This window comes from Arachis ipaensis, chromosome B6 (genome assembly GCF_059453495.1).
Source record: "Arachis ipaensis isolate K30076 ecotype BB chromosome B6, ASM5945349v1, whole genome shotgun sequence".
NCBI classification, from domain to species: domain Eukaryota; kingdom Viridiplantae; phylum Streptophyta; class Magnoliopsida; order Fabales; family Fabaceae; genus Arachis; species Arachis ipaensis.
Genome location: NC_142441.1, coordinates 65,814,342 through 65,824,010, shown reverse-complemented (window position 1 = coordinate 65,824,010; position 9,669 = coordinate 65,814,342). Strand labels below are relative to the sequence as shown.

Genomic DNA, 9,669 nt, shown 5'->3' with positions numbered 1-9,669 from the left:
GAGGGTAAGCACGACGTAAAAAAAAAAAAAAAAAAAAAAAAAAAAAAAAAAAGGTGCAACACGAGGACTTCCCAGGAGGTCACCCATCCTAGTACTACTCTCGCCCAAGCACGCTTAACTGCGGAGTTCTGATGGGATCCGGTGAATTAGTGCTGGTATGATCGCACCTATTAAAATATGTGCACATAATTATCATATGCATGTCTCGCGACGTAGGGTAAGTCGAGTTGCAAATCCCTGCGGGGCCCGTGCGAGCTTGCCTAAAATCAGGTCATTGAGACTCGCTTTAACTAAACTGTGCAAGATAGCGCCGTTTAAAGAACGAGGGTAAGCACGACGTAAAAAAAAAAAAAAAAAAAAAAAAAAAAAAAAAAAAGGTGCAACACGAGGACTTCCCAGGAGGTCACCCATCCTAGTACTACTCTCGCCCAAGCACGCTTAACTGCGGAGTTCTGATGGGATCCGTTGCATTAGTGCTGGTATGATCGCACCTATTATAATATGTGCACATAATTATCATATGCATGTCTTGCGACGTAGGGTAAGTCGAGCTGCGAATCCCTGCGAGGCCCGTGCGAGCTTGCCTAAAATCAGGTCATTGAGACTCGCTTTAGCTAAACTATTCAAGATAGCGCCGTTTAAAGAACGAGGGTAAGCACGACGTAAAAAAAAAAAAAAAAAAAAAAAAAAGAGGTGCAACACGAGGACTTCCCAGGAGGTCACCCATCCTAGTACTACTCTCGCCCAAGCACGCTTAACTGCGGAGTTCTGATGGGATCCGGTGCATTAGTGCTGGTATGATCGCACCTATTAAAATATGCGCACATAATTATCATATGCATGTCTCCCGATGTAGGGTAAGTCGAGCTGCGAATCCCTGCGGGGCCCGTGCGAACTTGCCTAAAATGAGGTCATTGAGACTCGCTTTAGCTAAACTATTCAAGATAGCGCCGTTTAAAGAACGAGGGTAAGAACGACGTAAAAAAAAAAAAAAAAAAGGTGCAACTCGAGGACTTCCCAGGAGGTCACCCATCCTAGTACTACTCTCGCCCAAGCACGCTTAACTGCGGAGTTCTGATGGGATCCGGTGAATTAGTGCTGGTATGATCGCACCTATTAAAATATGCGCACATAATTATCATATGCATGTCTCGCGACGTAGGGTAAGTCGAGTTGCAAATCCCTGCGGGGCCCGTGGGAGCTTGCCTAAAATCAGGTCATTGAGACTCGCTTTAACTAAACTGTGCAAGATAGCGCCGTTTAAAGAACGAGGGTAAGCACGACGTAAAAAAAAAAAAAAAAAAAAAAAAGAGGTGCAACACGAGGACTTCCCCGCTTAACTGCGGAGTTCTGATGGGATCCGGTGCATTAGTGCTGGTATGATCGCACCTATTATAATATGCGCACATAATTATCATATGCATGTCTTGCGACGTAGGGTAAGTCGAGCTGCGAATCCCTGCGGGGCCCGTGCGAGCTTGCCTAAAATGAGGTCATTGAGACTCGCTTTAGCTAAACTATTCAAGATAGCGCCGTTTAAAGAACGAGGGTAAGCACGACGTAAAAAAAAAAAAAAAAAAAAAAAAAAAAAAAGAGGTGCAACACGAGGACTTCCCAGGAGGTCACCCATCCTAGTACTACTCTCGCCCAAGCACGCTTAACTGCGGAGTTCTGATGGGATCCGGTGAATTAGTGCTGGTATGATCGCACCTATTAAAATATGCGCACATAATTATCATATGCATGTCTCGCGACGTAGGGTAAGTCGAGTTGCAAATCCCTGCGGGGCCCGTGGGAGCTTGCCTAAAATCAGGTCATTGAGACTCGCTTTAACTAAACTGTGCAAGATAGCGCCGTTTAAAGAACGAGGGTAAGCACGACGTAAAAAAAAAAAAAAAAAAAAAAAAAAAAAAAAAAAAGAGGTGCAACACGAGGACTTCCCAGGAGGTCACCCATACTAGTACTACTCTCGCCCAAGCACGCTTAACTGCGGAGTTCTGATGGGATCCGGTGCATTAGTGCTGGTATGATCGCACCTATTATAATATGCGCACATAATTATCATATGCATGTCTTGCGACGTAGGGTAAGTCGAGCTGCGAATCCCTGCGGGGCCCGTGCGAGCTTGCCTAAAATGAGGTCATTGAGACTCGCTTTAGCTAAACTATTCAAGATAGCGCCGTTTAAAGAACGAGGGTAAGCACGACGTAAAAAAAAAAAAAAAAAAAAAAAAAAAAAAAAAAAAGGTGCAACACGAGGACTTCCCAGGAGGTCACCCATCCTAGTACTACTCTCGCCCAAGCACGCTTAACTGCGGAGTTCTGATGGGATCCGGTGAATTAGTGCTGGTATGATCGCACCTATTAAAATATGTGCACATAATTATCATATGCATGTCTCGCGACGTAGGGTAAGTCGAGTTGCAAATCCCTGCGGGGCCCGTGCGAGCTTGCCTAAAATCAGGTCATTGAGACTCGCTTTAACTAAACTGTGCAAGATAGCGCCGTTTAAAGAACGAGGGTAAGCACGACGTAAAAAAAAAAAAAAAATAGGTGCAACACGAGGACTTCCCAGGAGGTCACCCATCCTAATACTACTCTCGCCCAAGCACGCTTAACTGCGGAGTTCTGATGGGATCCGGTGCATTAGTGCTGGTATGATCACACCTATTAAAATTTGCGCACATAATTATCATATGCATGTCTCGCGACGTAGGGTAAGTCGAGCTGCGAATCCCTGCGGGGCCCGTGCGAACTTGCCTAAAATGAGGTCATTGAGACTCGCTTTAGCTAAACTATTCAAGATAGCGCCGTTTAAAGAACGAGGGTAAGAACGACGTAAAAAAAAAAAAAAAAAAAAAAAAAGGTGCAACACGAGGACTTCCCAGGAGGTCACCCATCCTAGTACTACTCTCGCCCAAGCACGCTTAACTGCGGAGTTCTGATGGGACCCGGTGCATTAGTGCTGGTATGATCGCACCTATTAAAATATGCGCACATAATTATCATATGCATGTCTTGCGACGTAGGGTAAGTCGAGCTGCGAATCCCTACGGGGCCCGTGCGAGCTTGCCTAAAATGAGTTCATTGAGACTCGCTTTAGCTAAACTATTCAAGATAGCGCCGTTTAAAGAACGAGGGTAAGCACGACGTAAAAAAAAAAAAAAAAAAAAAAAAAAAAAAAAGAGGTGCAACACGAGGACTTCCCAGGAGGTCACCCATCCTAGTACTACTCTCGCCCAAGCACGCTTAACTGCGGAGTTCTGATGGGATCCGGTGCATTAGTGCTGGTATGATCGCACCTATTAAAATATGCGCACATAATTATCATATGCATGTCTCCCGATGTAGGGTAAGTCGAGCTGCGAATCCCTGCGGGGCCCGTGCGAACTTGCCTAAAATGAGGTCATTGAGACTCGCTTTAGCTAAACTATTCAAGATAGCGCCGTTTAAAGAACGAGGGTAAGAACGACGTAAAAAAAAAAAAAAAAAGGTGCAACTCGAGGACTTCCCAGGAGGTCACCCATCCTAGTACTACTCTCGCCCAAGCACGCTTAACTGCGGAGTTCTGATGGGATCCGGTGAATTAGTGCTGGTATGATCGCACCTATTAAAATATGCGCACATAATTATCATATGCATGTCTCGCGACGTAGGGTAAGTCGAGTTGCAAATCCCTGCGGGGCCCGTGGGAGCTTGCCTAAAATCAGGTCATTGAGACTCGCTTTAACTAAACTGTGCAAGATAGCGCCGTTTAAAGAACGAGGGTAAGCACGACGTAAAAAAAAAAAAAAAAAAAAAAGAGGTGCAACACGAGGACTTCCCCGCTTAACTGCGGAGTTCTGATGGGATCCGGTGCATTAGTGCTGGTATGATCGCACCTATTATAATATGCGCACATAATTATCATATGCATGTCTTGCGACGTAGGGTAAGTCGAGCTGCGAATCCCTGCGGGGCCCGTGCGAGCTTGCCTAAAATGAGGTCATTGAGACTCGCTTTAGCTAAACTATTCAAGATAGCGCCGTTTAAAGAACGAGGGTAAGCACGACGTAAAAAAAAAAAAAAAAAAAAAAAAAAAAAAAAAAAAAAAAAAAAAAAAAAAAAAAAAAAAAAAAAGAGGTGCAACCCGAGGACTTCCCAGGAAGGGAGGTCACCCATCCTAGTACTACTCTCGCCCAAGCACGCTTAACTGCGGAGTTCTGATGGGATCCGGTGAATTAGTGCTGGTATGATCGCACCTATTAAAATATGCGCACATAATTATCATATGCATGTCTCGCGACGTAGGGTAAGTCGAGTTGCAAATCCCTGCGGGGCCCGTGCGAGCTTGCCTAAAATCAGGTCATTGAGACTCGCTTTAACTAAACTGTGCAAGATAGCGCCGTTTAAAGAACGAGGGTAAGCACGACGTAAAAAAAAAAAAAAAAAAAAATAGGTGCAACACGAGGACTTCCCAGGAGGTCACCCATCCTAGTACTACTCTCGCCCAAGCACGCTTAACCGCGGAGTTCTGATGGGATCCGTTGCATTAGTGCTGGTATGATCGCACCTATTATAATATGTGCACATAATTATCATATGCATGTCTTGCGACGTAGGGTAAGTCGAGCTGCGAATCCCTGCGGGGCCCGTGCGAGCTTGCCTAAAATGAGTTCATTGAGACTCGCTTTAGCTAAACTATTCAAGATAGCGCCGTTTAAAGAACGAGGGTAAGCACGACGTAAAAAAAAAAAAAAAAAAAAAAAAAAAAAAAAAAAAAAAAAAAAAAGAGGTGCAACACGAGGACTTCCCAGGAGGTCACCCATCCTAGTACTACTCTCGCCCAAGCACGCTTAACTGCGGAGTTCTGATGGGATCCGGTGCATTAGTGCTGGTATGATCGCACCTATTAAAATATGCGCACATAATTATCATATGCATGTCTCCCGATGTAGGGTAAGTCGAGCTGCGAATCCCTGCGGGGCCCGTGCGAACTTGCCTAAAATGAGGTTATTGAGACTCGCTTTAGCTAAACTATTCAAGATAGCGCCGTTTAAAGAACGAGGGTAAGAACGACGTAAAAAAAAAAAAAAAAAAGGTGCAACTCGAGGACTTCCCAGGAGGTCACCCATCCTAGTACTACTCTCGCCCAAGCACGCTTAACTGCGGAGTTCTGATGGGATCCGGTGAATTAGTGCTGGTATGATCGCACCTATTAAAATATGCGCACATAATTATCATATGCATGTCTCGCGACGTAGGGTAAGTCGAGTTGCAAATCCCTGCGGGGCCCGTGGGAGCTTGCCTAAAATCAGGTCATTGAGACTCGCTTTAACTAAACTGTGCAAGATAGCGCCGTTTAAAGAACGAGGGTAAGCACGACGTAAAAAAAAAAAAAAAAAAAAAAAGAGGTGCAACACGAGGACTTCCCCGCTTAACTGCGGAGTTCTGATGGGATCCGGTGCATTAGTGCTGGTATGATCGCACCTATTATAATATGCGCACATAATTATCATATGCATGTCTTGCGACGTAGGGTAAGTCGAGCTGCGAATCCCTGCGGGGCCCGTGCGAGCTTGCCTAAAATGAGGTCATAGAGACTCGCTTTAGCTAAACTATTCAAGATAGCGCCGTTTAAAGAACGAGGGTAAGCACGACGTAAAAAAAAAAAAAAAAAAAAAAAAAAAAAAAAGGTGCAACACGAGGACTTCCCAGGAGGTCACCCATCCTAGTACTACTCTCGCCCAAGCACGCTTAACTGCGGAGTTCTGATGGGATCCGGTGAATTAGTGCTGGTATGATCGCACCTATTAAAATATGCGCACATAATTATCATATATATGCATGTCTCGCGACGTAGGGTAAGTCGAGTTGCAAATCCCTGCGGGGCCCGTGGGAGCTTGCCTAAAATCAGGTCATTGAGACTCGCTTTAACTAAACTGTGCAAGATAGCGCCGTTTAAAGAACGAGGGTAAGCACGACGTAAAAAAAAAAAAAAAAAAAAAAAAAAAAAAAAAAAAAAAAGAGGTGCAACACGAGGACTTCCCAGGAGGTCACCCATCCTAGTACTACTTTCGCCCAAGCACGCTTAATTGCGGAGTTCTGATGGGATCCGGTGCATTAGTGCTGGTATGATCGCACCTTTTATAATATGTGCACATAATTATCATATGCATGTCTTGCGACGTAGGGTAAGTCGAGCTGCGAATCCCTGCGGGGACCGTGCGAGCTTGCCTAAAATCAGGTAATTGAGACTCGCTTTAGCTAAACTATTCAAGATAGCGCCGTTTAAAGAACGAGGGCAAGCACGACGTAAAAAAAAAAAAAAAAAAAAAAAAAAAAAAAAAAAAAAAAAAAAAAAAAAAAAAAAAAAAAAGAGGTGCAACACGAGGACTTCCCAGGAGGTCACCCATCCTTGTACTACTCTCACCCAAGCACGCTTAACTGCGGAGTTCTGATGGGATCCGTTGCATTAGTGCTGGTATGATCGCACCTATTATAATATGCGCACATAATTATCATATGCATGTCTTGCGACGTAGGGTAAGTCGAGCTGCGAATCCCTGCGGGGCCCGTGCGAGCTTGCCTAAAATGAGGTCATTGAGACTCGCTTTAGCTAAACTATTCAAGATAGCGCCGTTTAAAGAACGAGGGTAAGCACGACGTAAAAAAAAAAAAAAAAAAAAAAAAAAAAAAAAAAAAGAGGTGCAACACGAGGACTTCCCAGGAGGTCACCCATCCTAGTACTACTCTCGCCCAAGCACGCTTAACTGCGGAGTTCTGATGGGATCCGGTGAAATAGTGCTGGTATGATCGCACCTATTAAAATATGCGCACATAATTATCATATGCATGTCTCGCGACGTAGGGTAAGTCGAGTTGCAAATCCCTGCGGGGCCCGTGGGAGCTTGCCTAAAATCAGGTCATTGAGACTCGCTTTAACTAAACTGTGCAAGATAGCGCCGTTTAAAGAACGAGGGTAAGCACGACGTAAAAAAAAAAAAAAAAAAAAAAAAAAAAAAAAAAAAGAGGTGCAACACGAGGACTTCCCAGGAGGTCACCCATACTAGTACTACTCTCGCCCAAGCACGCTTAACTGCGGAGTTCTGATGGGATCCGGTGCATTAGTGCTGGTATGATCGCACCTATTATAATATGCGCACATAATTATCATATGCATGTCTTGCGACGTAGGGTAAGTCGAGCTGCGAATCCCTGCGGGGCCCGTGCGAGCTTGCCTAAAATGAGGTCATTGAGACTCGCTTTAGCTAAACTATTCAAGATAGCGCCGTTTAAAGAACGAGGGTAAGCACGACGTAAAAAAAAAAAAAAAAAAAAAAAAAAAAAAAAAAAGAAAAAAAAGGTGCAACACGAGGACTTCCCAGGAGGTCACCCATCCTAGTACTACTCTCGCCCAAGCACGCTTAACTGCGGAGTTCTGATGGGATTCGGTGAATTAGTGCTGGTATGATCGCACCTATTAAAATATGCGCACATAATTATCATATGCATGTCTCGCGACGTAGGGTAAGTCGAGTTGCAAATCCCTGCGGGGCCCGTGCGAGCTTGCCTAAAATCAGGTCATTGAGACTCGCTTTAACTAAACTGTGCAAGATAGCGCCGTTTAAAGAACGAGGGTAAGCACGACGTAAAAAAAAAAAAAAAAAAAAAATAGGTGCAACACGAGGACCGTTGCATTAGTGCTGGTATGATCGCACCTATTATAATATGTGCACATAATTATCATATGCATGTCTTGCGACGTAGGGTAAGTCGAGCTGCGAATCCCTGCGGGGCCCGTGCGAGCTTGCCTAAAATGAGTTCATTGAGACTCGCTTTAGCTACACTATTCAAGATAGCGCCGTTTAAAGAACGAGGGTAAGCACGACGTAAAAAAAAAAAAAAAAAAAAAAAAAAAAAAAAAAAAAAAGAGGTGCAACACGAGGACTTCCCAGGAGGTCACCCATCCTAGTACTACTCTCGCCCAAGCACGCTTAACTGCGGAGTTCTGATGGGATCCGGTGCATTAGTGCTGGTATGATCGCACCTATTAAAATATGCGCACATAATTATCATATGCATGTCTCCCGATGTAGGGTAAGTCGAGCTGCGAATCCCTGCGGGGCCCGTGCGAACTTGCCTAAAATGAGGTTATTGAGACTCGCTTTAGCTAAACTATTCAAGATAGCGCCGTTTAAAGAACGAGGGTAAGAACGACGTAAAAAAAAAAAAAAAAAAAGGTGCAACTCGAGGACTTCCCAGGAGGTCACCCATCCTAGTACTACTCTCGCCCAAGCACGCTTAACTGCGGAGTTCTGATGGGATCCGGTGAATTAGTGCTGGTATGATCGCACCTATTAAAATATGCGCACATAATTATCATATGCATGTCTCGCGACGTAGGGTAAGTCGAGTTGCAAATCCCTGCGGGGCCCGTGGGAGCTTGCCTAAAATCAGGTCATTGAGACTCGCTTTAACTAAACTGTGCAAGATAGCGCCGTTTAAAGAACGAGGGTAAGCACGACGTAAAAAAAAAAAAAAAAAAAAAAGAGGTGCAACACGAGGACTTCCCCGCTTAACTGCGGAGTTCTGATGGGATCCGGTGCATTAGTGCTGGTATGATCGCACCTATTATAATATGCGCACATAATTATCATATGCATGTCTTGCGACGTAGGGTAAGTCGAGCTGCGAATCCCTGCGGGGCCCGTGCGAGCTTGCCTAAAATGAGGTCATTGAGACTCGCTTTAGCTAAACTATTCAAGATAGCGCCGTTTAAAGAACGAGGGTAAGCACGACGTAAAAAAAAAAAAAAAAAAAAAAAAAAAGAGGTGCAACACGAGGACTTCCCAGGAGGTCACCCATCCTAGTACTACTCTCGCCCAAGCACGCTTAACTGCGGAGTTCTGATGGGATCCGGTGAATTAGTGCTGGTATGATCGCACCTATTAAAATATGCGCACATAATTATCATATGCATGTCTCGCGACGTAGGGTAAGTCGAGTTGCAAATCCCTGCGGGGCCCGTGGGAGCTTGCCTAAAATCAGGTCATTGAGACTCGCTTTAACTAAACTGTGCAAGATAGCGCCGTTTAAAGAACGAGGGTAAGCACGACGTAAAAAAAAAAAAAAAAAAAAAAAAAAAAAAAAAAAGAGGTGCAACACGAGGACTTCCCAGGAGGTCACCCATCCTAGTACTACTCTCGCCCAAGCACGCTTAATTGCGGAGTTCTGATGGGATCCGGTGCATTAGTGCTGGTATGATCGCACCTTTTATAATATGTGCACATAATTATCATATGCATGTCTTGCGACGTAGGGTAAGTCGAGCTGCGAATCCCTGCGGGGACCGTGCGAGCTTGCCTAAAATCAGGTAATTGAGACTCGCTTTAGCTAAACTATTCAAGATAGCGCCGTTTAAAGAACGAGGGCAAGCACGACGTAAAAAAAAAAAAAAAAAAAAAAAAAAAAAAAAAAAAAAAAAAAAAAAAAAAAAAAAAAAAAAAAAGAGGTGCAACACGAGGACTTCCCAGGAGGTCACCCATCCTTGTACTACTCTCACCCAAGCACGCTTAACTGCGGAGTTCTGATGGGATCCGTTGCATTAGTGCTGGTATGATCGCACCTATTATAATATGCGCACATAATTATCATATGCATGTCTTGCGACGTAGGGTAAGTCGAGCTG

General features: G+C 44.5%; 25 non-coding genes and 1 pseudogene across 25 annotated transcripts; all 26 read right to left on the bottom strand.

Moving 5' to 3' along the window:
• Window positions 1-50: 50 nt before the first annotated feature.
• LOC148557463 (5S ribosomal RNA) lies at window positions 51-169 on the bottom strand. Its single transcript, XR_015889198.1, has one exon. It is a non-coding gene; the product is annotated as a 5S ribosomal RNA (ribosomal RNA).
• A 205-nt stretch (window positions 170-374) lies between these two features.
• Window positions 375-493, bottom strand: LOC148557462 (5S ribosomal RNA). The gene has a single exon (XR_015889939.1). It is a non-coding gene; the product is annotated as a 5S ribosomal RNA (ribosomal RNA).
• Window positions 494-690: 197 nt separating this feature from the next.
• Window positions 691-809, bottom strand: LOC148557461 (5S ribosomal RNA). Its single transcript, XR_015890206.1, has one exon. It is a non-coding gene; the product is annotated as a 5S ribosomal RNA (ribosomal RNA).
• Window positions 810-996: 187 nt separating this feature from the next.
• LOC148557460 (5S ribosomal RNA) lies at window positions 997-1,115 on the bottom strand. The gene has a single exon (XR_015890174.1). It is a non-coding gene; the product is annotated as a 5S ribosomal RNA (ribosomal RNA).
• A 478-nt stretch (window positions 1,116-1,593) lies between these two features.
• On the bottom strand, window positions 1,594-1,712 carry LOC148557459 (5S ribosomal RNA). The gene has a single exon (XR_015888966.1). It is a non-coding gene; the product is annotated as a 5S ribosomal RNA (ribosomal RNA).
• Window positions 1,713-1,919: 207 nt separating this feature from the next.
• Window positions 1,920-2,038, bottom strand: LOC148557458 (5S ribosomal RNA). The gene has a single exon (XR_015889310.1). It is a non-coding gene; the product is annotated as a 5S ribosomal RNA (ribosomal RNA).
• A 205-nt stretch (window positions 2,039-2,243) lies between these two features.
• On the bottom strand, window positions 2,244-2,362 carry LOC148557457 (5S ribosomal RNA). The gene has a single exon (XR_015889197.1). It is a non-coding gene; the product is annotated as a 5S ribosomal RNA (ribosomal RNA).
• Window positions 2,363-2,549: 187 nt separating this feature from the next.
• Window positions 2,550-2,668, bottom strand: LOC148557456 (5S ribosomal RNA). Its single transcript, XR_015890161.1, has one exon. It is a non-coding gene; the product is annotated as a 5S ribosomal RNA (ribosomal RNA).
• A 194-nt stretch (window positions 2,669-2,862) lies between these two features.
• LOC148557455 (5S ribosomal RNA) lies at window positions 2,863-2,981 on the bottom strand. The gene has a single exon (XR_015889526.1). It is a non-coding gene; the product is annotated as a 5S ribosomal RNA (ribosomal RNA).
• Window positions 2,982-3,184: 203 nt separating this feature from the next.
• On the bottom strand, window positions 3,185-3,303 carry LOC148557454 (5S ribosomal RNA). Its single transcript, XR_015890195.1, has one exon. It is a non-coding gene; the product is annotated as a 5S ribosomal RNA (ribosomal RNA).
• A 186-nt stretch (window positions 3,304-3,489) lies between these two features.
• LOC148557453 (5S ribosomal RNA) lies at window positions 3,490-3,608 on the bottom strand. The gene has a single exon (XR_015890172.1). It is a non-coding gene; the product is annotated as a 5S ribosomal RNA (ribosomal RNA).
• Window positions 3,609-4,118: 510 nt separating this feature from the next.
• LOC148557452 (5S ribosomal RNA) lies at window positions 4,119-4,242 on the bottom strand (annotated as a pseudogene).
• A 192-nt stretch (window positions 4,243-4,434) lies between these two features.
• Window positions 4,435-4,553, bottom strand: LOC148557451 (5S ribosomal RNA). The gene has a single exon (XR_015891065.1). It is a non-coding gene; the product is annotated as a 5S ribosomal RNA (ribosomal RNA).
• Window positions 4,554-4,770: 217 nt separating this feature from the next.
• LOC148557450 (5S ribosomal RNA) lies at window positions 4,771-4,889 on the bottom strand. The gene has a single exon (XR_015890184.1). It is a non-coding gene; the product is annotated as a 5S ribosomal RNA (ribosomal RNA).
• A 187-nt stretch (window positions 4,890-5,076) lies between these two features.
• LOC148557449 (5S ribosomal RNA) lies at window positions 5,077-5,195 on the bottom strand. Its single transcript, XR_015890171.1, has one exon. It is a non-coding gene; the product is annotated as a 5S ribosomal RNA (ribosomal RNA).
• A 476-nt stretch (window positions 5,196-5,671) lies between these two features.
• LOC148557448 (5S ribosomal RNA) lies at window positions 5,672-5,790 on the bottom strand. The gene has a single exon (XR_015889196.1). It is a non-coding gene; the product is annotated as a 5S ribosomal RNA (ribosomal RNA).
• Window positions 5,791-6,005: 215 nt separating this feature from the next.
• On the bottom strand, window positions 6,006-6,124 carry LOC148557447 (5S ribosomal RNA). The gene has a single exon (XR_015891165.1). It is a non-coding gene; the product is annotated as a 5S ribosomal RNA (ribosomal RNA).
• Window positions 6,125-6,357: 233 nt separating this feature from the next.
• Window positions 6,358-6,476, bottom strand: LOC148557446 (5S ribosomal RNA). The gene has a single exon (XR_015891542.1). It is a non-coding gene; the product is annotated as a 5S ribosomal RNA (ribosomal RNA).
• A 207-nt stretch (window positions 6,477-6,683) lies between these two features.
• Window positions 6,684-6,802, bottom strand: LOC148557445 (5S ribosomal RNA). Its single transcript, XR_015889657.1, has one exon. It is a non-coding gene; the product is annotated as a 5S ribosomal RNA (ribosomal RNA).
• Window positions 6,803-7,009: 207 nt separating this feature from the next.
• LOC148557444 (5S ribosomal RNA) lies at window positions 7,010-7,128 on the bottom strand. Its single transcript, XR_015889309.1, has one exon. It is a non-coding gene; the product is annotated as a 5S ribosomal RNA (ribosomal RNA).
• Window positions 7,129-7,341: 213 nt separating this feature from the next.
• Window positions 7,342-7,460, bottom strand: LOC148557443 (5S ribosomal RNA). The gene has a single exon (XR_015890884.1). It is a non-coding gene; the product is annotated as a 5S ribosomal RNA (ribosomal RNA).
• A 451-nt stretch (window positions 7,461-7,911) lies between these two features.
• Window positions 7,912-8,030, bottom strand: LOC148557442 (5S ribosomal RNA). Its single transcript, XR_015890173.1, has one exon. It is a non-coding gene; the product is annotated as a 5S ribosomal RNA (ribosomal RNA).
• Window positions 8,031-8,218: 188 nt separating this feature from the next.
• Window positions 8,219-8,337, bottom strand: LOC148557441 (5S ribosomal RNA). Its single transcript, XR_015890170.1, has one exon. It is a non-coding gene; the product is annotated as a 5S ribosomal RNA (ribosomal RNA).
• Window positions 8,338-8,809: 472 nt separating this feature from the next.
• LOC148557440 (5S ribosomal RNA) lies at window positions 8,810-8,928 on the bottom strand. The gene has a single exon (XR_015888965.1). It is a non-coding gene; the product is annotated as a 5S ribosomal RNA (ribosomal RNA).
• Window positions 8,929-9,134: 206 nt separating this feature from the next.
• LOC148557439 (5S ribosomal RNA) lies at window positions 9,135-9,253 on the bottom strand. The gene has a single exon (XR_015889977.1). It is a non-coding gene; the product is annotated as a 5S ribosomal RNA (ribosomal RNA).
• Window positions 9,254-9,489: 236 nt separating this feature from the next.
• LOC148557438 (5S ribosomal RNA) lies at window positions 9,490-9,608 on the bottom strand. Its single transcript, XR_015891540.1, has one exon. It is a non-coding gene; the product is annotated as a 5S ribosomal RNA (ribosomal RNA).
• Window positions 9,609-9,669: the final 61 nt, after the last annotated feature.